The sequence below is a fragment of the Dipteris shenzhenensis genome, chromosome 16 (genome assembly GCF_047967505.1).
Source record: "Dipteris shenzhenensis isolate YYH24624 ecotype China chromosome 16, Dip_SZ_1.0, whole genome shotgun sequence".
Taxonomy (NCBI): domain Eukaryota; kingdom Viridiplantae; phylum Streptophyta; class Polypodiopsida; order Gleicheniales; family Dipteridaceae; genus Dipteris; species Dipteris shenzhenensis.
This window is the reverse complement of record NC_141611.1, coordinates 26,725,536-26,740,465: the sequence shown is the minus strand read 5'-3', so window position 1 is coordinate 26,740,465 and position 14,930 is coordinate 26,725,536. Positions and strand designations below refer to the sequence as shown.

The 14,930-nt window shown below is 43.3% G+C and overlaps 1 protein-coding gene across 1 annotated transcript in view; it reads right to left on the bottom strand.

The window, feature by feature from the left end:
* Window positions 1-346: 346 nt before the first annotated feature.
* Window positions 347-14,930, bottom strand: part of LOC147892759 (uncharacterized) — a 37,355-nt gene continuing 22,771 nt past the window's right edge. The window contains exon 3 of the mRNA XM_087387770.1: window positions 347-612. The gene's annotated coding sequence lies outside the window, so the exon portion shown is untranslated. The remainder of the gene's footprint in view (window positions 613-14,930) is intronic.

Sequence of the window (14,930 nt, the reverse complement as noted above, 5' to 3'; positions counted from 1 at the left end):
GATGTCATGATAAGTCTCTTCTCTTCCCCATGTAATGATATTTTTATCGAGTCTATACTTACATATTAATATAAAATCTTGGCAAAAGTTTATTTGGCTAGTTTTTTTAGTTTCACAACATTGATAGAATACATTACATTGTCCTACATTTTCTTTTGAATTTTGATGTAAAAGATATAAATCCTGGTGAAATTTTAAAATTTTCACATAGAATTTTCAAATCCTGGAAAATGTCTCAAACATTTATCGTTATTAAGGCATACACACTTTCGACACCAATATAAAAGTTTTGCTTCTTAACAAAACTTACATGAAAAGTTCATCCATGGTTGCATGCAATAAATAATTTGTTGGATATATTATAGGGCATAACATCTCCTAGTATTTCCATATCTCCTTATTCATGCTCTAGCTCAACACTTGCATAGAGAAGCTTTAATACAATAACTTCCATCTTATGTTCACCAAGTATTCTAAAGTGGAAATAGAATTTGGATTACTATCATGGATTATAGAAAATGAAATTATACTTCTCTTTTGCAACATAAAGTCACCTCCATCCTAGGACTAAATTTGTAGCCATCTCCTTTGTGATCCTCCTTTACAAGCAAGCTATAGAAACAATTATAAGAAACATTAGTCTCTTTTCAACAAGAAAATTTTGTTCATCTCCAGTTTGCTTTGTACTCTCTATTCTTTGTTCAGTTTTTGTTCTACTGCACTGTAATTATCCACTTACATGCTTGCCCCAAGCACCGTCCCCCAAATACTCCAAATGCACTTTGATGCACTCCGTCCATGGAACATGATCTTTCACATAGACCTCGCCATCCCTCTTCTGCCCAGTGCACTCTAAACCATCCTTCGCCTACAATCCCAACCATTTCAGGCCCATCCTCATCTCGCCATGTCGTATTTCTCCCTCGGCCTTTAGCCCACCAGTCTCTCCCTCCTCCGTCCTTTCGATCTTCAGACCCTCACTGCCCACCCCATCCTACTCAACTTCTAGGCATGGGGTTGGGTCATCACAAAGTCCATAAACTATCCATAAGACGATGAAGTGATGCAACAATAGCGAAGCCTGATGAACTCATCCCATGGGTGTGCCAAGTGAAATAATACCTTTAGAGAATCTTTATGCCATCATGTATTATAGTCATACCAAGTTTGGTCTTGTTTCAACTGCATAGATGCCCAACATGGGTATGAAAAAATGACGTTGGACACCCACACATGTTCTAGTGCATGCAATGGGCTTTTTTAGCATTAAAAATTATGCATAAACTTATTTATGTCATAAGATTTGCTATAGTGCTTGGGTCCAATGTGACTTAGAGGAATACCAACTATTGTTCCATTACGATACATAGAGCCATGGATTTGACCTTGCCCTACTAAAATGTTTTAGCTCAAGGTGTCAGAAAAAAGGGCTATCCATGCTAAAACAAGATTCTATGCTACCCCAAATCTTTATACCATCATGAATTAGATTCATACCACGTTTGGTCTTGTTCTGACCATGGATGTCCAACATGGATTTGAGAAGATGACATTAGGGCCCTACATGAGTATGAGTCCCATATGTACTTATCATCAAAATCGTATCCTAGGAGGTTTGGACATCTGTCGTTGAGCATCTCCATCTCCACGACCCCCTCTCCCTCCCCCCCTCCATCTCCACCACCCCCTCCCCCCTCCATTACCACCACCCCCTCCCCCCTCCCCCTCCATTTCCACCACCCCCCATTTCCACCACCCCCTTTCCCCTTCACCCTCCATCTCCACCAACACCACCACAACCCCCTCCCCCCCTCTATCTCCACCACCCCCTCCCTCTCCCCCCCCCCCCTCCATCTCCACCACCCCCTCCCCCCCGCCCTCTCCACCACCCCCTCCCCCCTCCCCCCCCTCCATCTCCCCCTCCCCCCTCCCCCCTTTCCCCTTCCATCTCCACCACCCCTACCCCCCTCCGCCACCCCCTCCCCCTTTCTCTCTTTCTCTTTTTGGATCTCTCTCTTTCCCTCCCCCTCTCTCTCTCTCTCTCTCTCTCTCTCTTTCCCTCCCCCTCCCTTTTCTCTCTCTCACTCTCTCTCTCTCTCTCACACACTCTCTCTCTCTTTTTCTCTCTCTCACACACTCTCTCTCTCTCTCTCTATTTTCTCTCTCTACTCTCTCTCTCTCTCTCTCTCTCTCTCTTCCCCCCCTCTCTCTCTCTCCCCCTTACCCCCTCTCTCTTCTCTCTACCATCCCCCTCTCGCTTCTCTCTTTCCCCTCTCTCTACCATCCCCCTCCTGCTTCTCTCTTCCCCCTCTCTCTACCACCCCCCTCCCTCCTGCTTCTCTCTTCCCCCCCTCGCTCTCCCACCCCCCTCCCCCTCTCTGCTCTCCCCCCTCCCCCCCATTCTCTTCCACCCCCTACCCCTCTCTGCTCTTTCCCCCCCCCACTCCTCACCACCCCGCAGTGGCGGCGCACTAGTGCTCGCCCGTGGTGCTTGCTAGTGGTGGCGCGCCAACCTTGCCCGTGGCGCATGCCGCACCGCCCCCCACCCGCCACCCCGCCCCACCTTCCACCTTGCTCCGCCACCTTGCTCCCTGCCCGCACCCCGCCCCCCTCTCCCCTTTCTCCCCGCCTCCCTCTCCCTTGCACCACCGCCCCCTCCGCTCTCACTCCCCACCCTACATCCCTCTGCCCCACCGTGCCTACCCCCGACCTACCCCCCCGGTGCCCGTGCCCCTCCCTTCCACCCATCCCCTCCTCCTCCCCTGCACCCCCCGCGTCGCTGCGTGACACAAAACCCCCCTGCGCTGCCATCGCGGCAGCCCCCCTCTTACAGTTGAGGAAAAAAAAACACACCTAACCTAAGGTTAGTTACGAACTGAGGTTAGGTTAGTTGGTTAGCCGATGTTAGGTTAGGTTAGTTGGTTAGTTATTGATTTCTTGCATGGAGAAGCCCACTGTACAACATGAAAAATTTAGTCATAACTTCTATCCAAAGAGGCAATGGAATTATGGTTTGGATGATGACGCAGTGAATAAAGAATATGTTGAGACTATAAGTTTGGAAGACCTAGAGAACCATTAGTGTGGCCTTGCATGTAATAACAAAGGGAAGAAATCAAACCAAAGGTGGATGTGAAAAACACTAATTTCATTTTGGTTAGGCACATGTATAGATCTATTTATGGGACAATATTTAATATGGTCCTTTGGCCTCCACTCCCCAAATCGATAGCCCACTGGCCCTCTAAATCCTAGAATACCCTTAGGCACAACCGGATGCTCTTTGATGTTCCAATAAAGGAACTACAAATAGAGGAGGAAATCTTGACACAAGAGGCCACTCAAGAACCATCAAAAGTGGCTATGACCACCCCCTCCAAGACATCTAGGAAGTGTACCCTAGCTCCAATGTAGGGGGAGTACAAGATTGTGTGGTCCAAGATGCACTCGCTGCTCGAAGAAGCTTGGTTGCAACAACTGAATGGTGGCTGCATGATCCACTTCAAATACTCCTATGAGGGGCATGATTACACCCTCCACTACCACAACACAGCCGCGTACCAATCCCTCAAGGAGCCAGAGGTGCAAACCTCCCTAGCACTGATAGGCCTTTGACCTGTTGCAGACCGCCTTCCTTGTTGTCACCTCGACATGAAGCTACTAGGGGAATTCCTGCCGGCCTACAACTCGAACACCAACATCGGTGTCCTACGCGACACAATTGGCACCACCCACTTATACCACCTCAATAAGGATGTGGTGCACTGCTACCTTCGACCTTCCCGTCATTGCATAAAAGTATTCCCCTAAGAAAAAGCTACACGAATCCCTCATCCAAATTTGCAACTATGACCAAAAGAAGAGCAAGGGGCGCATCCACTACTCAGAAATCATCAAGCCAGAGTTGGAGAAATTGGCGTGTGTGCTCTAGTGGGGCTCAACCATATGGACCATCACCAATCAATCGTTCCCAACATCCTCACAAGATTGGCAGTGCCACAGGTGACCAACTAGGTGGATTATTTATGCACTCAAATGTGGAAAGACCTCAAGACTCATGGACAAGTCCTCGGCAACCCCATGCTATATATGATGGTGCTCTACCACATGCTATGGAGAAATAACCAGCGATCGAATATGGGTTGGCCGACAAAGAATCCATCTAGGACCCCCAACCCCAAGAGACTGCCTCCTTCATCACCAGATCCTCTTCATCCCCATGGACTAGGCTTGTAGGACAATCCCTCCAATTTTGCAATGCATCCCACTACCAGGCCCTGGGCAGCTTACAACACCATGTCAGCTGAGTAGCTCTCACCCGTCAATCAGATGGAGCTCCAGCTACTGCTGCAGGATGTGATGACCAATCTGCCACAGGTGGAGTGAATAATTTTGCATAGGAGGAAAGAGCACGCCTCCCAACTATCATCCTCTCTCCTCTAGGAAAACTCAGCACATGCGACAACCACACGCTTATGGTCGAGCACAACCTACAGGGCAAACCGCCCTCAACAAACTGGAGGAATACTGGGCAAAGGCCGAAGAGCTAGAAGTCTCCCTTGCCAAGTTCAAGGATGAGCTTTTTACTAGTGAATCCCTAGTCTGAACCCTCATGGACCAATTAGATAAGGCAGAATCTATCCTTCGTGCCATGGAAGAACGTAGGGTGCAAGCCAAGGAGTAGCAAGCTATACTCAGGGATGGATATGATAGATAGAGCCAAGCCCTCTACAATCTCTTAGAATAGGAGTGTGCCTCACAATCATCATGCAGGCAGAGAATGAGAGCCTGCGTTGTTGAGATATGGTGCCATGTGCACATAATTAGAGGCTAAGGTATCGTATAGGAAAGTATTAAAGTAGCCACCCTAGGATGTGGACTACATGATGTGGAGATGTAGATCAAGGATATCCACAAGGAGAGATGTGGATCAGAGGATCCCACAAGTGTTGACTATTCAAAGGGCTCTCTCTACATAAGAAGCCTTCTTATATTGTTGAACACACACATTTGGAATAGATTGAGTATTGCCTACCGTATGTCTCTCATGGAGTTTCTTCTATGGTTTGATCCCCCTTAATCTTTTGCTAATTCCCGTTGCACTACAAGAGCACGATCCGCACTTTCACATGGTATCAGAGCTTAGGCCCTAGCTCTCTTAGATTAGTTTTAGACATAGTTGGGTATTCTCGTTTTGATTCATTGAGTGAGAAGTTGTCGTCCAATGATTCCATCCATGAGAGAGAAGTTTTTTTTTTCAAGTCTTATGATCTCTGACATAGTCACTTCACAGTATCCATGCAACCTTGGATGACTTCCTCTGTATACTATTCCAAATTGTCTTGTCCCTCTAATGTTCTCAAGACTCTTTTGGTTGCATTCCATTGAGACTCTTTTGTATCTGACATAAACTGTGCTAGTCAACTTACTGCATAACAAATATCTAGCTGTGTGATAGTCAAATAGATAATAGATCCAATGAGATGCCCTCATTGATCATAGGTTTCTCTGAATCTTTTGTAAGTTTTAAACTATGTTCCATGGGGTGGCTGCAATCTTGCAATCTACCATATGAAACTTCTTCAGGAGACTATCAACATATTTCAGTTGACCCATGAAGGTGTTGTCTGAATCTCTCCATAACTCAATTCCAAGACAATAGCGCATAAGTCCAAGATCTTTCATTTCAAATTCTATAGATAAGTCTTGTTTTAGCTTTTTGATGAAGTTATGATTGCTTCGGGTCACAATTAGATCATATACATACAAAAGTGCAATAGTAATGTCTTCCCCTTGAACTTTGTAGTAGAGAGTATGATCCGCATTGGATTTCATGTATCCCAAATTAGCAAAATACTTGTCTATTCTGCTATACCAACTTTTGGGTGCTTGTTTTAAGTCATAGATGCTTTTTTTGAGATGAAAAACCTAATTCTCTTTCCGTAGTTCAACATAACCTGCCACTTGTTGCATGCAGACTTCCTCGTCTATGTAACCATTGAGAAAATATTCATTCTTGACATCGAGCTAGTAAACATTCCATCTGCTGAGTGTTGCTAGTGATATCAAGAACCGTATGGAATCAATCTTTGCTACTAGAGCATAAGTCTCATCATAGTCTTGCCATATTGCTATGCAAATCCTTTTGCAACTAGTCTGGCTTTGTATCTTTCAATGCTTCCATCTGGATTATACTTCACTTTGTATACCCATTTGTTTGTTATGGCCTTCTTTCCTTATGGAAGGTCGCATAATTCCCAGGTTCTTTTTTTGTACAAAGCTTCCATTTCTTCATTGATAACAGTTTGCCATTATCGCTTGTCAACTGTGTCTTCAAAGTACACTAGCTCTTCTAGAGCCATGATGGTAGTCGTAAGAGCATAATTCGTGGTTTCAACTTGAATTTCTTTGCCTTTCTAAGAATATGTCAATCTGGTTGGAGGCCTGCTTTTCCTAGTAGACCATTTGAGTTGTTGTGGCACTTCTCGAGCTACTTCCAACAATTCTTGCTCTTCTTCATCAACCTTTTATGTAGGTGACTGAGTAATCAGTGTGTCTATCTCCTATGTATTTGAGATTTTCCATTCTCATTCCTCATCAAAGATTATATCTCTGAAGATAATGATCTTTTGGTTGATGGGATCATACATCTTGTATGCTTTGTTTTTTGCACTATAGCCAACCATAATGCACTTACATGACTTCGCATCTAAGTTTTTGCGATGGTTGTCATGTATGTGGGAATATATTATGAAACCAAATAAGTGGATATTACCAATGTTTGGCTTGTGTCCAATGAATGCTTCATAAGGTGTCATACCTTGAATTGGTTTGGTCGGAGGCCAATTAAGAAAGTAGTTTATATTGGCTATTGCTTCTACCTAATACCTTGCTCTAGCACTATTTGCTAAAGTACCATTCTTCCTTTCAGCTCTTGCATTCTTCTGAGGAGTATTTGCACATGTGAATTGTCTTCAAATTCCGTTAATTCTATAAAAGTTCATGAATGATGAGGATCTGTATTCACCTCCTCTGTCTGATCTCATGACTTTGATCTTTCTTCCTGTCTAGTTCTTAACCATGGCTTTGAATTCTTGAAATCTGGAAAAGATTTCAGATTTCTCTTTCAAAAAGTAGACCCAATGATATCTAATGTAGTCGTCGATGAAAGTCAAGTAATAAATTGAGCTATTGATACTGTGGGTCTGGGCATAACCCCATACATTTGTATGTATCAAATGAATAATACCTTGTGCTTGAGAGGAGGTACTTCTACCAAAGTTGTTTCACCTTTCTTTATTGAAGCCTTTACAAACCTTTCCAAGAAATTGAAGATTTAGAATTCCAATTGCCATATTTTCTAATTTCTGAGCTCTATCATGCTTTTGAAATTTAAAATGTCCATATCTCTTGTGCCATTTTGTGAAAAGAGGCACAGTATTACGGTTGAGTTGAAATGGCATGCAAATCTAGTATTGAAGCTTCTAAATAAGCATCCCTCCTTGACTACTTTTCTTAGCTAATATCATTTGGATTTGTCTCTGATAGTGCATTCATCTTCATCAAAGATGACTCGATAGTTGTGTTCCATTGTTTGACCAACTGATAAGAGGTTCTTGTTGAATTTTGATACATAGAGTACATCTTTCACCAATCCTTTCATACCAGTGAAATTGTTCATAGGGACAATGCCTTTCCCTTGATCTAGATTCGGTGTGTTATCTACAGTGTAAATAGTGTTCTTTTGTTCTTCTAATGGTTTCATCTCTGTAAACCATTCCTGATGCTTTGTCATATGAGATGATGCTCCGTTGTCGATGTACCAAGGATCCTACTTTGCTTGGTTGACTTGATAACTGAATTCCACTTTCAAATTGCAATCAATGTCAAGATTGATTATTTCAATGTTCTCCATATCCTCACTTGTAAGAAACATGTTCTCAGATTCATTGGCATAATGATTATGACTGGAGTGTCCACCATGACAATTTTCTCTTCCACAAAAATTCCCTCGATTACTATTGGATTAACTGCCTTGGTCATACTACTTCTTGTGACAATCTCTTTCATAGTGTCCAAACTTAAATGACAGTAATTGCACTAAATGTTTGACACATTGGTGGATGCAATACCTCATCCTTGCAATCTTCCTCGATTGGAATGATTCCCTCTTTGCTATTGCTAATGTTGCTGAGGATGATGTTGATGTTGATTTTGACATTGATGTTGATTTTGTTGTTGATGATGACCACTTCGCTAGAATGATCTACCTCTCCCTTTGCTTCTATCTGAAGCTATGAATGCTTGATCATTGAAATGACCTTTGCATGAGTGAATGGCTTGCACCCTGAATTCTTCACCAAGTAGAACTGATTGGAGCTCTTCTAGTGTTGGAATTTGCCATTGAATGGCAATACTCTGGACTATATTCTCATATCCCTCTCCTAGTTCATTTTGGATGACTTGAACCATTTCTACGAGATTCATAGTCTCTCTTACTTTTTTGTGTTGATTGTTGTAATTCTTCATTCTGAGTACGTAACCATGACCGGTTTCACTATTGTTGTGGAAACTCTGGTCGATTTGGTTTCTCAGTGTGAGAATCCTAGAAGTGTTCTTAGACTCATAAAGAGTTGCGAACATATCCCATGCTTCTTTTGATGTCTTGACTATGTTAAGCTATCCTAGCATGACATCTTGCACATTCTACTTGATCAGATGATATGAATACTTGTCTTTCTTGTCCCATTCTTCCTGTCCTTGGGCAATGGCAAGATCTGCTATAGGTGAGTCACTACTAGTGTAGCTATAGATCCCATTGTAGATCTTGTTGCTGGTGGTGCTTTGGCAACAACAGGTGGAGTAGAGCTATTGCTAACAGGATCGTCTAATGGTCTAGGTGTAGATCCATTGACATACTCCCATTTGTCCTAAGTACAAGAATGGTCTCCATTCGGTTTTTCCATGTGCCATAATTGGAGTTGTCTAGCTTAGCAGATGTCTCCAAATTGAGGTTGCTAGTCATAGACATGGTGCAAGAAATGTACTCAGAGTATCTGTGAAATCATTGTCTGAATCAACTGCAAAACACTAACTATATCAAGTGAAATTTGAATTGTAGGTGAAGATAGAACTACAATATATAATCCAATTTGTTACAAGGCATGTGGCAAATGATGACAGGAATAACCAAAAGGCTTTACAAGGCTTTAATAAAGTGCACAATGCTAGACTTTACAATGATGGAATGTGTGTGTGAAATCAAATCATGTGCAATCTGCTTATACTGATTAGTCGGTTAATGCCTTTGAACACTCTGAATTCTGCTCACTGAACTATGAAACTTCAAGTTTCAGGTAATGTGATGATGTGAAACCGCATGTAAGAGTAGGGACTAACTCCAAGTAGGAACTATTTATGAATTTTTTGACATGTCTTTGATTGGCTTCTTTGGAGTTCTCTCTGCTATGGATGATCTAATGTACTTTAAACTAGATCTAGGTCAACTGTAGAGCGATGAAAAAGCAGCAAATAATTCATTTTTTTTGTTCGTTTTAGGTGCTGGGTCAAATGCGTCGATGTACAGGTTGATGTGCATGCAAGAAGTGGATTTGTTGCCCAGGCAAGTGTGTGATACTTGCACCAAAATGTCTGTGTGATGTAGCGAGCGCCTAGAGCACGAAAAATCAAGCGTTTTTTTTTTTTGGAGTGCCCTCAAATTCTTCCTGGATCAAGAGATACGGCTTGATCTATGTGGAGGGGCAAAAAGGGTTCTAGTGATGATGTGACACTTAGGGTCACATGTATAGTCTGTTCTTGGTAACGGGTGTGCTAGTGGAGCAGTGTGTTGAGGTGTCAAGAGGGTGCACATGCAATGTGCATAGTGTGCCTACGGAGGGGTGACTGTGCCTGGCAGGGGTCACTCCTAGGTTGGTACATGGTGACATGGCACACTGATTGTAAAAGATGACATGGTAGTGCTGGCGTGGCTTGATGACATGGATGTGCTGATGTGGATGTGCTAATGTGGGAGTAATATCAACTAATGACATGGCCCGAGTGACGTGTCTTGTGTGACGTGGTAGCTCATGTCAGCTGCTGATGATCAGTGTACGTACAGGATGAGTTGGCAAGCTAAGGTGATGTGGCACTCCCTGGCCGTGATGATGTGGTAGGGGGTGAGGTTGGTGACGTGTTGAGCTGTGTGGTACCAAGTGGCGACTAGAGGACCAACCAGAGAGATAGGGCTCGACGGAATCTTTGAGATTTCGACAAAATCTCAAAGATTCTGGTATTGTTTCCGGCGTGAGCGAGCTGGTGCGATCAGAGTCATCGCCGATTGAGGTTGTGATTGTGCAGCTCATCGTGGCATCGGTTTTAGGAAGAGTTCGCTAAAGGCCATCGAGTGGAAGCGACTACAAGCATCGCTGGATGTGCTGTAGGTGTGGTCGCTACTGTTGTAGAGGTAGCCGTCGTCGATGGAGGACCTACAAGGACGAAGAGGAGTAGGCTGTTGTTGCCGTAGTGGCTAGCAGCAGGAGGGCCCAAAAAGGAGATAGGAGGAGAGCATCGTCTGTTAGCAGCAACTTAGGCAGGTTGATGAAGGTGCTCGTTTGGCAGCGCAAGCCCGTGGAGGCTGTTCAGTAGAGGCATTTCCAGACCTTGCTTGGATCTGTTGAGTTCAAAGTCGTTGGAGACTTTTTGGCTTGTTGCCCATAGAAGAGAGCCGGTTGTCTTGGAGCATAGAGAGGCGTTGCATGCGGGCTACCTTCTTATAGAGCTTGGAGCTATGGCGGCTGAAGCTCCGTGGAGAAGCGGGCTGGAGCTGGGTAATGAGTTGGTGAAGTTGTGTGAAGAAGCAAGCTAGAGCCGGGTAATGAGTCGATGAAGGAGTTGTTGGAGGCTGTGTAGTAGATATTGGGCTGCCAAGGGCCTTAGATGTTGCGCCTTTGGAGGCGGCTCGCCGTGAACGTCGTGGGCTAGAGGCTAGCCATTGAAGGGTCGAGTTGGAGTTTCGACGGCGGATGATGGCGGGTGAGAGTTGCCGGCTGGAGAACAGGAGCTCTGGCAAGCTGGTAATTCGTGATTCATTGCAGTTGAGAAGTCGCCCTCGTTACAGCGGTGCAGTCTGTAAGCCTTAGTCAGTGAAGAGTAGAGCCGTGTGCCTTAGTTAGTGAAGAGCAGAGTCGCTCTGTAGAAGCTACATGTGAGTTGATGTTGCTTGCGTTGGCAATTTCTTTGCATTGTATGGCGTTACAGTCTTCAGGTCCCTTGTTCTAAGTTTGGAGCGTGTAGCTTGAGTAGCTAGGCACCTATCTACTCGAAAGCATGATTACAGAAACCTTGTAGAAGCCCAAAAATATATAGAGAGACTCTCTTGAAAACTGAACCTTAGAGATTGAAACTCTCTTCTCTCCCTCAAAGTCAAAATAGTTTTTCACAGCGTTTGGAAGCTTAGTCTTTCATAGCTTTTGGAAGCTTTCCCTCTCCAGAAGAATGAAAACTTCTCTCACAAAGCTCTTACAAAACAGAATGAGCAGAATGAAGAGGTCTCTCAATGAACGGAAATCTCTCAAATGAATCGATTGAAACTCTCTCAAATAGATAGAATTTTTCTCTCAATGGAAGTGAAGATCACTCAACAAAAACTCTCGATATCTCAATATCTCTCATGCTCTCAAGGAGCAGAATGCCTCAACGGAAGGCAAGGGAGCTCTAATACCATGAAAAAATATAAAGAGGGGAGAGGATAAGAGTGGAGATGAGGAGAGAGGAAACAACTAGAGAGCACACCACAAATTACTAACTGTATACTAGACTTAGTTGAAAATGTAGAATATATACAAACCCTTTTAGGGTTAGGGTTAGGACATCTAACCCTTTCCTTTATAGCACTCTATTGGGTTAGTGCTATGCACATATGATCACATGATGTTGAGATGGTTTTGTTGGTCTTGTTTTGACCATTGATGCCCATGATAGTGATCCAACATGGGTATCAAAAAGTGACGTTGGAGACCCACACATCTTCCATTATAATATATAGAGCTATACCCTAAAACCTATACCATTGAATTTGAATTGTAAATCCTATTCGCTAAATGCTAAAGCCTAACCCTTTATTGGAAACCCATATTTCTAAAAATTTATATCACCATAAAATTTAAACTAAAAGAAAGTAGTTTAATAAATATGCTCCCACAGTGGAGCTTAGATGGCGATCTAGACGGATACTCGGTGAAGAGCTACTAGATGCAAGATCTCTGCTCGAAGATCTGATCTGATGCAATGGATTGGGAAGGTCGCCGCTTTATAGCTATGAGGGCGGTTGTCGGATCAATGTAGTCGGTGGAGCCGACCAATCAACCTAGTTGGTGGAGCTGACTAGTCAACCTAGTCAGAGGAACTGACTAGTCGTCCATGGAATATTCAAGGAATATTTCCTATACCTTCACCGGGGCGAGAGCAAGGGGCTCCCACAGAATCAAGACAATGTGCCTCGTTGTGCTACCAGCTTACCTACCCTGCCTAGCCCATAGGCTAGACTCACATAGATCACCTTTCTACCATCAACGGTCTCAATGATAGACCTCATCTGACATGCAAGTCAGGATCCCATCTAGTGTCCTAGGCCTTACAATTTGAGCACCTTGGACCACTGGTGGTTACCCAGGAGTCATCCCACCGTACTAAACAGTCTTGGGTGTCCTAGATTGCATGTTATGCCTAGTATAGGCATGTCTTTACTGATGTGATAAAGAGGATGCTTGGAAGAACTTCGTTAGAAGAGATTGTAGCCCGTTTAAGAGAACTAGAAGATTGTAAAGGTGATGCTCAAGCTATTCGCACGGTCATCATGATCATGTCCTTTATGTTTGCACTCTTGGATATGTTGGTGAATCGACAATGCCATCAGTAGGCACAATGATAGATTGGGAATTGTTTCATGCACTAGCAGCTTGGTGTGAAGAAGAGTTGAGTCTTTGGGTAGTTTTTGGCTATAACAATGGAGTGGTGATTCTCAATGCTTTCAACTTCTTTTGCTATGAAAATGATGAAGAGTACAATATCTTGAAGCTGTTATGTGCACTTCCAATTGTGACAAGGGTGATCCTTGAATGCATGTATACACAATGTTTTCATGGTGCTGGTTGGTCACATATTTTTGAAGATTTTGTTGAGGATCACATTGTGAAGGGTTTTCAACAAGTGGTTATGCATAATAAGTTGTTCTTGGTATAGTAAGGCTCTGTGGGATCTTGTTTGGATCTTGTTTGGGATATTATTTGAATCTTGGTGTTTCCTTTTTGTGTTTCATCATGGTGAAGATTCCAGTGTTTTGAGGGACCCAAGGGAAAGACTCGAAGTCTTATCTTCAAGATTTTGTTTGAGGATGCCGGCTTTCTGGATGGTCCATCAAGGATCAGGTAGAGATTTTTCCTAATTTTCTTGAAGGTGTAGCCTTGAGATGGCATGAGGCCTTGTCCGACTCTACCAAGGAGGACTGGGACCAACCAAGTGGTGGCTGCAATGAAGCAGAGATTTGGGGCAGTGCAGTCACCAAATGCTTTGATATCAAGGAGAGGGTGAGATGGTCTCTGCGTTGGCTATCCAATATGAAACTTTATGAACAAAGTATGAAAGGGCAGCTTTGCGAGCTATGGCATCTACATCATCGGCCCCTCAAAGTCTCATAGGGATGGAGCACTTAAAGATGAGCAAATTTGTTATGGCTTTGGAGTCTCGTATTTGCTCAAAGTAATAAAGATCCAACAACATACGTGGAGGCACTTTGCATTGCGACCAAGAAAGAAGCTTCTCTAAAGATCGAATCCTCTTTTGTGTCTTCAACAGCTTCAACTTCTAAGGTGGAGGTAATGAGCACTCCTCAAATACCAAAGTCCTTTGAGTTAGATCATAATATCTCCCAATTGATGGCAAAGTCTGCTGATTTGAAATTGCATTTGGTCAATGCACGACAACCTAGAGCACCAAAGAGTGAGGATAGGCCTCGAGATAAGAGTGGGATCACTTGCTATGAATGTAATGAAAAGGGTCACTATCACCCTGAGTGTCCTAGATTGAGAAAAAAAAAAGAAAAACAAGTATCCTTGTTAGAAGCTTCTTCAGGGGATGAGAAAAGAGAGGTAATGATGGCTAAATGGGGGCATGGTAAAGTAAAAGAAGAAGAAGAAAGCAAGGAAGAAGTAGATGAGGTACATCAGGAAGAGGAATGCCCTAGTAAGAAAAAGAAGGCATCTAGAAGGAGAATTAGCCAATCCGACTATCCTTTAGGACAAGGCGTTGGAAGCTATGACTTCTTGTCCTTAAAGAAAAGGAAGCTCATATCACCTTTGGTCAATTACTTGCTTTGTCTCCAAAACTACGGAAGGAATGGAAAAAGCTAGCAAGCACAAGAGTGTCAAAGAAGAAAAGGAAGAAAAGTGCCATTCCTATTGTTCAAAAGGTAGATATAGATGTTGGTGATGATGTACATGTGGTTGATGTGATGATTGATGGTCAAGCAATTTGTAACTTTTACATTGATGGAGGTGCATCAATTAATGTCATGAGTGAGAAGACCATGATAGATGCTGATTTAAAATACTCTAGTACTACCTCTCCTTATCGCATCAAATTGGTTGACAACACTAGGGTAAAGACCTTGGGAGTTGTGAAGAATCTAGAAGTGGATGTATGTGGAATTTCTATGCCAACTACTTTTCAGGTGATCCCTACCAAGCCAGATGCACGTGCCTATCCATTGATTTTGGGAAGGCCTTGGCTATGCAAGGTGAAGGCTGTTAAAAAGTGGGATACTAGAGAATTAATTTTGTAGAGAAATGATAAGAAGGTGTGCTACAACATCAAAAGTTGCAAAATGGAAGTTGTCAAGGAGGAGTCTTCAACATCAGAGAGTTCGAGCTCTG